The sequence below is a fragment of the Theobroma cacao genome, chromosome 9 (genome assembly GCF_000208745.1).
Source record: "Theobroma cacao cultivar B97-61/B2 chromosome 9, Criollo_cocoa_genome_V2, whole genome shotgun sequence".
Classification (NCBI taxonomy): Eukaryota; Viridiplantae; Streptophyta; class Magnoliopsida; order Malvales; family Malvaceae; genus Theobroma; species Theobroma cacao.
Window position 1 is genome coordinate 11,624,956 of NC_030858.1, and position 9,228 is coordinate 11,634,183.

General features: G+C 34.7%; 1 long non-coding RNA gene across 1 annotated transcript; it reads right to left on the reverse strand.

Moving 5' to 3' along the window:
* On the reverse strand, positions 1,311 to 2,502 carry LOC108663486. Its single transcript, XR_001929561.1, has 3 exons — positions 2,399 to 2,502; positions 1,642 to 1,716; positions 1,311 to 1,369 (listed from the first exon to the last, which is right to left on the reverse strand). It is a non-coding gene; the product is annotated as an uncharacterized LOC108663486 (long non-coding RNA).

Consider the following 9,228-nt stretch of genomic DNA (forward strand, 5'->3'; position numbering starts at 1 on the left):
GGGTTAAAATGGTAAATTGCTATGTTTTAGGAGAAATTGTGATTTTATAAATTTTTTAGAAAATTGAATACTGGTTTTGAAAATAGAATAATTGGAGACTTCTTGCTTGTGTTGTAAATTTATGGTTTTAAATTGAATGGCTTATGACAATAAATGAGCATGAATGGCTAAACTGATTTTGGTGTTAGAATTATTTGTACAGTGTATTCAGCCTTGAGAGGCTAGGTTGCGATAAATTGCCATGTCATGCAGAAAAAGATTTTATAAATCAAGTGGTAGATAAAATAATCCATAATCACTACAGTGGTGGGGGTTTTCGTGGACTGCCTATGAGAGGGGCACGGTAATCTAATTATATATTTACCTCCGAGGGGAGATGTTGGATGAAGTATCTCCTGAGGTAAAGATTTGAGTGCATTTCATGTGGACCACTGCGTAAGAGTGAGACTCAGCCAACGCCAAGGCATGGCTAAAATTTCGGATGTAAAGACATTTAACAGCCTTGACAGACTCGGTTGGGATAACCCTCGATCAAGGTATCCCTAATAACTGAATATGAGAATGATTTTTGGCACGAGCCAAGCTTTTCAGGAAATCATAAGCCTAGTTGTTTATTTGGTTGAAATGAGTTGAAATGTAATGAAATTACAATATGATAACTTATTTTAATTCGTCTCCATTTACTCGCCTTTAGATAGTTTAAATGGTGTCTGTTTACTCACTGAGATTTTATAATCTCACCACCCTCATTTCCTCACATTTCAGGCTTGGGGAATTCCATAGTTAGCTGACTTTGACAAGGACCTTCATTTGGACTTGAATAAGCAAAAGCTGTAGGTTTTCAGTTTTCGATGCATTTTGGTTAGATGTGGGCCTACATGTCACTGTCAAAGTAATTTTATGCTTTGGTTATTTGCTTTATGGTATATATGAATATAATTAATTTTTACGCTATAAGAATTATTTACCGATAGCTTTATAAAAATTATTTTACAAGAAAATAGTTTATTTTATTGAATATTTTTATTATATTCAAATGGTCAAATTTTCACTTCAAATGAACGTTTTAGATACTTAATTTATTTTTAAATCATTAAATATATATTTTCTGCTTACTTACTACATTTTTAGCAAGTTTTGAGATTTTCGACGAAAAATGACGAAAATGCCCATGTGAGCCAGAAAACAATATGTTATGTTCTGATTTGAAAATGACTCGCAATCCTTCGAATTACGATATTTGATAACTATTGCTCATCGGGGAAGTGCGAAAGTTGATACGAGAGCCTTGCGAGGTTTCGATCGGCATTCAGGGTGAAGAATGTCTGTCGAGGCTTCGCGGCGATTGTCACGGGCCCAATGGGGAGTTCTGGATCTCGATGAGAGTTTCGGGTCGTGACATACCCACATTATCATAAGCCATTCAATTCAAACCATGATTTATAACACAACAAATAGTCTCCAATTACTCCATTTTCCAAGCCATCATTCAATTTCAAGACAATTTTATAAAATCATTTCGTTTAATCACATTTTGCTTATAAAACATAAAGATTTACCATTTAAACTCATTTTTTTATAAAATCACAAAAATGAATAAAATTTACTTTAGATAATTAAGACGATAATAAGGTTACTCACAATATCGGGAGTCGAGGTACTCCTAATCTCGATCTTCGGGTACAATCTCCTTACCCTTTTCGGAAGTTTCACCACCTAGACATAATGCACAACAAGCAATTTACTATATTTATGCTAAATCGTTATAAAACTAATTTAGGCTCTACATGAATGCATGAAATGGGATGTGAAATGTTCGGATTATTATCTAAATACGGTGTTCTACATAGGTTCATTTGTGTATGGGGTTGAAATGGTATTGACCTAATTCACACTATACACAGGTTAATTGACCAAAATATCCAATTCAACTCCAAATAAATTCATTTCACTTTCAATACTTCAAATCATCAAATATAAGCTAGATAACATGAATTAAAGCAAAATCATCCTCAACATTTTCTCTTGAAAAATTCAGCCATGGTGGGTGCATAAACACTATAGTTTTTCATGCTTGATTTTTACACCATAAATCATTAATTCCTAACCAAATCACTTGAAATAAAATCAAATCCACCATCAACATACTATAAGGAAGATTCGGCCAATGAGGGTGATGGAAGAACATGAATTTTTCTTGTTTGCTTTTCATACTACACATCACCAGCCAACTAAAAACACTATAATAACATGTTATCTAGTTAAATCCAAGATCAAAACCCCTCCCCCCATGTCCGGTCAGCAAAAGTATCTTCATACAAACTTGATTCTCAACCATGGAAAATGAAAAAGAATGCATAGGAAAGGTAGATCACAAGCTAAAATCAAGAAATTTTACCTTTTGTCACTTGATTCCTTGAAATCCACCAATTTTTCCTTGAATTTTTGCTCACTAGGGTTTGTTCTTTCTTTCTTTCCTCTTTTCCTTGGTGAGGCCGAACATATGGGAGTGAAATGGGTGAGTCATGTGCTGATTTTTAATGTAAATTATAATCAAATGAAAACTTGCCACTTGTCACCATCCCATTGGTCCATGCATAAAACTTAATAATTAAGCATTCTCTCACCGCCACAAAATTATCCATGGACCAAAATGATGATGGATGAAGTTCATGGGCTGGACAAGTGTCATGGTGGTGCAAAATTCCAATTTTGCCTTTGGGTGGCAAAATGACAATTTTGCCCCTACGTCATGAAAATTTCAATTTGACTCCAAATCAATCCTCGAACTCCGGATCACCATATTAAGTCATTCTGGGGTTTTTTAATTCTCAATTTCATCTTAAAATCTCTATTTGAACTAGTTCGAGGCTTAATTTAGCTTAGTTGTACCACTGGGTTCACTACCAACTTTTTTAACGATTTTTCGAGGCTTTCCAAGTATGCAAACATATTTTCAAGCACATGAATAATATGGCAAATATTTTATAGAGTTGGGCTTGACAATATGAGTGGAAATATTGGCCATTATATACTGCTGCACCATGTTTAGTCCTAGCTCCATCATCTTTTTGGGGCTCGAACATTCTTGCTTGAATGTTAAATTGTTCTTGACTTTCCATATTGACCATATAGTGCATATAATCTCCTCTTAATCTGTTTGCTCCACCTTATCAATCAACAACATGAGCCATTCTGTCACCGACGAGCACTGATTTTGAATAACCTTAAAACCCCACCTTGAAGTTATCCAAACAGCCCTTGTAAAGCTACACGTACATAAGCAATGAAATGTGATTTCCTCCTCAACTTTGTTGGTCCCAAGTAAATGTGCTAGATGGGGGTGAATAGCACTTTTTGGCTCTTACTCAAATTAGCTCTAAGTTAAGGACAAGTTTAAGATCAATAGAGACTGGTTCTATGCAAGATGAGGGAATGATTTAAGAAGGAATGAAAATAAAAACAAAAACAGAGTAGACAATACACCAGAATTTAGAGTGGTTTGGTTAAGGACCTACATCCACTACCTTGATTGTTCAACCAAGGATTTTCGAAATAAACTCACTAAAAACAGTGGAATTTCTAAGCTCCCACTAAGCTTTACAATGGCTCTTAATAGGCTCAGCCACAACCTTTTACAATGGTTTTTTCCGGGATCAACCAAAACCCAACAATTAACTTTTCTAAGCTAAGTTAGAACCTATACACTCAATCAAGCAATCCAAGCTTGAATAAATCTCTTAGAGTGTCTCTCACACTTTAAGTATACAAGGAGAAGATAAATATATGCGTACCTATAATCACTGACTTGATCTAAGTGGTACAAAGTGAAGTGCTTATCTTAAATACAAAGATAGGAGTGAAGTGCAGTAAGCATGCTGAAGGTTTTTGCTAGTTTTTGAGCTTTCTTTGAACTTAGAAGCCTTAATTGCATTTTCTAGCTGTTGGGAGCCTCTTAAATACTTGAAGAATCAGCTCTGATAGGTATTAGGCAGTTTTTGACCATTGAAAGCAGTTTGGTGGCAGTTCTGGTCGTTAATATATCTTCTAGTGCTCAATTCAAATTTTCTTACAGAATGATGATAGGTGACTAACTGCGTTCTTAGTTAACTAAGTCGTCTCTATCTTCTGATCCCAGTTTCTAATAGTGAGCTCTTGGTCGACTAACTTCCTTCTTAGTCGATTAAGTTGTTTTTGTTTTAAAGTCCAGATTTTTTACAGTATGCTCTTAGTCGACTGACTTACTTCTTGGTCGACTAAGTCTTCTTTGTCTCTCAAATTTCTTGAACTCGCCAACTTCTAATTTGAATTTTAGCTAACTAATACCCTTCATTATCGAACTAAGAGGCGTCTGTTTTGTTGATCAATTGTAGCTCCCTTATTCATATAATTTTTGATATGTGCCTTTGAATGATTTATTTATTCTTGGCATACAATTTTGTCCTGCTCACTCAAGTAGGGATATTAGACACAAATGAATGAGAATATTTTATTATCATCAAAAACTAATGGAGCCAATAATCTCTCATTTTTTGATGATGACAAAACATTCCTTGATTAACAACATAGTGTCTATTGATTTCTTTTTGTTCTACAGAAAAATGGAGGTTTTCCTCCCCCTAAGTGTGTACTCGCCCTTAGTGTGTGTATATTTTATTATTCATTTCAACAAGTTTTTATTCATGTCATACAGATAATGACATTATATATTCAGAATATGTTTATGCAGACATATAAAGTGATCAACAATAGGTGGCTGATTGACAAAATGTCATCAATATTTCAGCTAACTGTCTGTCATCAGCATATCGTAACCAAATTCTATTTATGCCATTAATCATCTAGCGAAAATAGTATATTCAGCATCCATAAACATTCTAAACCAAGTTCCATTCACAATATCATAACAAAAATTAATTATCAACATAACAACCCAATATCAGTACCAAATCATTAAACAGCAACAGTCAAAATACCATAACCATCAAGAACACATTTGAATGTTTAACCATCAGCAACTAAATAATATAAGCAACTTAACAGCATCTCATTTTCAACACAATAACATAACCAACAAAGTTAAATTTAAATGTTCAGCTGTCAGTAGAAAAAAAATAGAAAAACAAAAGCAGTAAACAATGTTCCTAAATTACCCCTAGATCATTTCTACCCTTTATCTCTCTTAAAATTTTCTATAATTCTCCCTTTTTTTGTCATCATCAAACTAAGGGGTGTTCAATCAATTTCTGAAGAGGTTGAAGGGCTAGATTCATCAGTGCCATAGAAAACATTAAGGGGTTCAAGAGATGGTTTTGGTGGTGACTTTTGTGGTGAGGGTTCAGGGGATGATTTATCAGAAATTTTAAGAGGGTCTTAAGGAGAAGATATGGCTAATGGTCTAGCTTTTTCAGTAATTCTGGAGGATTTCCTTCTCTTGAGGAATTTAATCTTGGTTGCCATTGTCTTCTTGCCTTTACCAGATGGTTTAGACTTGGCTTGTGGAGCTGTAGCAGATTTTTCTTTTCCTTTCTCCGATTGTTCTTCCATAGCATAAGCTGGTTTAGGGGATTCTCTTGGAGATACTGATTTTTGTGCTTTCCCTTTAGCTGCTTCCTTTTCAGCTTGTTCTTCGTGGACCATTTGGTGGAAAACATCCATTATTGAGACTTCCTCTAAATTGGGGGGAGATGGCTACGGTTCATGACGGGATAGAGATTTTTCAAATGAGCCTAACATTTCAGTGCCATGATCTGATTCATCTTTACTATAAAGCTCAAGAGTTGAAGATTTTTTTGGTTGATCAATTTCTAGTTCATGACCCTCGGTATGAAAGACAGGACTTGCAGCTTGAAAAGTTGAACCTTCTGCCTAAAAAGCAGGGGCTTCAGTAGCCTATCCTGTTGGTGCTGAGGTATTTGCAGTAGTAGGCTCAGAAGTCGATTTCCCTTTTCCTTGCATCATATTTTCAAGTTCTTCCATCTTTTCTTCTATTTTTTGCATCCTCACTGCCTGGTCAGTAAGCTTTCCATCAATTCTCAAGAGCAAATTCAAAACTATTTCATTTGAGAACTGAGAGGGGGCTGTCTCAGATTGAGCAGGGAGTGAAGATTCTTTTCTTGGAGTGACCTTAGGGGTTTTAACAAATTTTTCTCCATCCATTTTATACCCCATCTTAGGCAAACTACCAAGATATATAGCCTGGTCTCTGCTTTTCATTAAATCCATTTTATAATTGGAATTCCATATTCCCTTCTTCCTAACCAGTGAGGTGATCACATTTCCATATGGTAGATTTATTTTGTCAACTCTACAGGCTCCCTTCATTCTCTTTATCATGAATCGGCCTAGATTGAATGGAGCACCATTAAAAACATGCTCTATTAGCCATAAGTCCTGAAGGCTAACATAACTAAAGCTACCACTTCTTCCATGAATGTTTGCTGTAATAAAGTAATGCAAAATTCTGATTTGAGGGCTTGTAATGAGACCAACATTACTTTTGGAAGAGTATTTTTCTTTCTTTCCTGTTATAATCTCCCAAAGAGATGATGGATCATAATTCTCAAGCATTTCAAAATCTCCCTCTTCACATTCAATTTTAAGCAAACTTCCTAAGTCTGCAGCAGTCACAATAAATTCCTTTCCATTTATGAAAAACATTCAGACCATCTTTAACGAAATCTCAGGATCCTCTAGTTCATTTTCTTCTAAAGCTATGCTAGCATAAAATTCTTTTACAAGGCTAGGACTATAGATTCGGTTCTTGAAAGTGCTAAATTTTTTGAGTTTCATTTGCTCAAAGTAATTTGACAGAACTACTTGAATTTCAGGATTTTCATTAAAGCTCTTCCAGTCAATAAATTTTCCATAAGTAATAGGAGCATTATCAATTTTCTTGAACTTATCCTCATAGGTTTTATTTCTAAACTTTGAGGACAGAACCTTACCTTTCATGGAGGATTTTTCTTTCTCTTTCTTTTTCTCTGCTCTATGTTCCTTCTCGGTTTGCTTTTTCTTAAGTTTCTCAACCTCAGAGGCGGACACAATCTTCTTCTTCTTTTTCTGAATTTCTGCTTGTGGACTCTCCTCCATTGGCCTTTTGCCCTTTTTCTTTTTGAGAATTTCTTTTGACAGTGTGGATTTTGCCATTTGGTTTTGAGATATTTTTGGCTTAAGGTTTGAGGATTAGGAAGAAATGGGTTTTGATTTTTTAAAGTAGAGGTTTCTGGTAGGAGAAAATGGAGGATGTGGATGAGGAGTTATGAGAAACCATCTGACTCCCCTTTAAATGTTGTCGCTTTTTCTCCTTTTCAAAATTTAAAACTTTGAGTCTCATTCTTTATTTTTCAGTTAGGCGACTGCCCATTTTCTTTGCTCGGTAGACTATTCCTTTTCACTATTTTACTTATTCTCTCTTTAATTGACTGAGTCTTATTATTTAAAGAGACAGAACACTCTTAGTTGACTAAGAAATTCTTAATCGACTAAGTCCCTTCTGTTTTGTGAATGGAAAACTCATAAAATTTTCTTGCAGCTCCTACACATTAATCATCTTTAAATTTCTCATAATTTCACAAAATCTATCCTCATTTAGGGGTTTGGTGAATATATCAACTAATTGTTTCATGGTGCTAACAAACTCAATTTTAATGTCTCCTTTAATTACATGATCTCTAATAAAGTAATGTCTAATCTCAATATGCTTGGTCCTAAAGTGTTGTACAAGATTCTTTGATATAATAATGGCACTAGTGTTATCACAAAATATTGGTACATTATGCAAGTTTATGCCAAAGTCTTTCGATTGTTGTTTAATTTACAAAATTTGAGCACAGCAACTACTTAAAGAAATATATTCAGCTTCAGTTGTGGAGAGTGCAACTGAGTTTTGTTTTTTACTCGACTAGGATACAAGCTTATCTCCTAAAAACTAACATGTTCCACTAGTACTCTTTCTATCTATTTTGCTTCCAGTAAAGTCAGCATCTGAATATCCAATAAGATTGAAGGATGTTCCTTTAGGATACCACAATCCTAAATTTTGTGTGTCTATTAGGTACTTAAAGATTCTTTTTACTGCAATCAAGTGTGACTCTTTAGGTTGTGATTGAAACCGTACACACAAACACATACTAAACTGAATATCAGGCCTACTAGGAGTTAAGTACAACAGGGATCCAATCATACATCTATAAAGCTTTTGATCAATGCTTTTTCCTTTTTCATCAGCATCAAGTTTGGTGGATGGACTCATTCGTGTGCTAATTGATTTTAGCTTTAGCATGCCAAACTTTTTCAGCATGTCTTAAATGTATCTTTCTTAGCTGATGAAGATTCTTTCCTCACTTTGTTTGATTTGGAGCCCAAGAAAGAATTTTAGCTCACCCATCATGCTCATTTCGAATTCACTCAGCATCTTTTCAGCAAAGGTCTTGCACAAAGCCTCATTAGTTGCACCAAACACAATATCATCCACATAGATTTGAATAAAAATTAAATCATTCAAGCATTTTTTGACAAATAGTGTTGTATCAATGCTTCCTTTACTATATCCTTTCTCAACTAAAAACTTAGAGAGTATTTCATACCAAGCTCTTGGAGCTTGTTTTAGTCCATACAAAAGCTTTATGAAGTTTGAACACATAATTTGGTTTTTCATAGTCCTCAAATTCGGGGGGTTGCTCAACATAGACTTTTTCTTGAATGAAACCATTTAAAATGCACTTTTTACATCCATTTGGAATAATTTGAAGTTCATAAAACAAGTAAATGCAAGCAATAATCTAATGGCTTCAATTCTAGCAACAGGTGCAAAGGTTTCATCATAGTCAATTTCTTCCTCTTGGTTATACCCTTGAGCCACTAACCTAGTTTTGTTTCTAATAACATTTCCTTGCTCATCTACCTTATTTCTAAAGACCCATTTTGTGCCAACAATGGGATGATTTAATGGCCTAGAAACTAGTGTCCATACTTAGTTTCTCTTAAATTGATCAAGCTCTTCTTGCATGGCCAATATCCAACTTTCTTCTTTTTTTGCCTCCTCAAAGCTTTTACGTTCAATTGTGAAATGAAAGCTGTGAACTTACATGTTTCTCTAGTTCCTCTCCTAGTCTTGACTCTTTGAGATATATCACCTATGATTTGCTCTTGTGGATGATCCTTGATATACCTCCAGCACTTTGGAAGATCATTGTGTAGATTTTTTATCCTTTGCAAGGTTTCTAA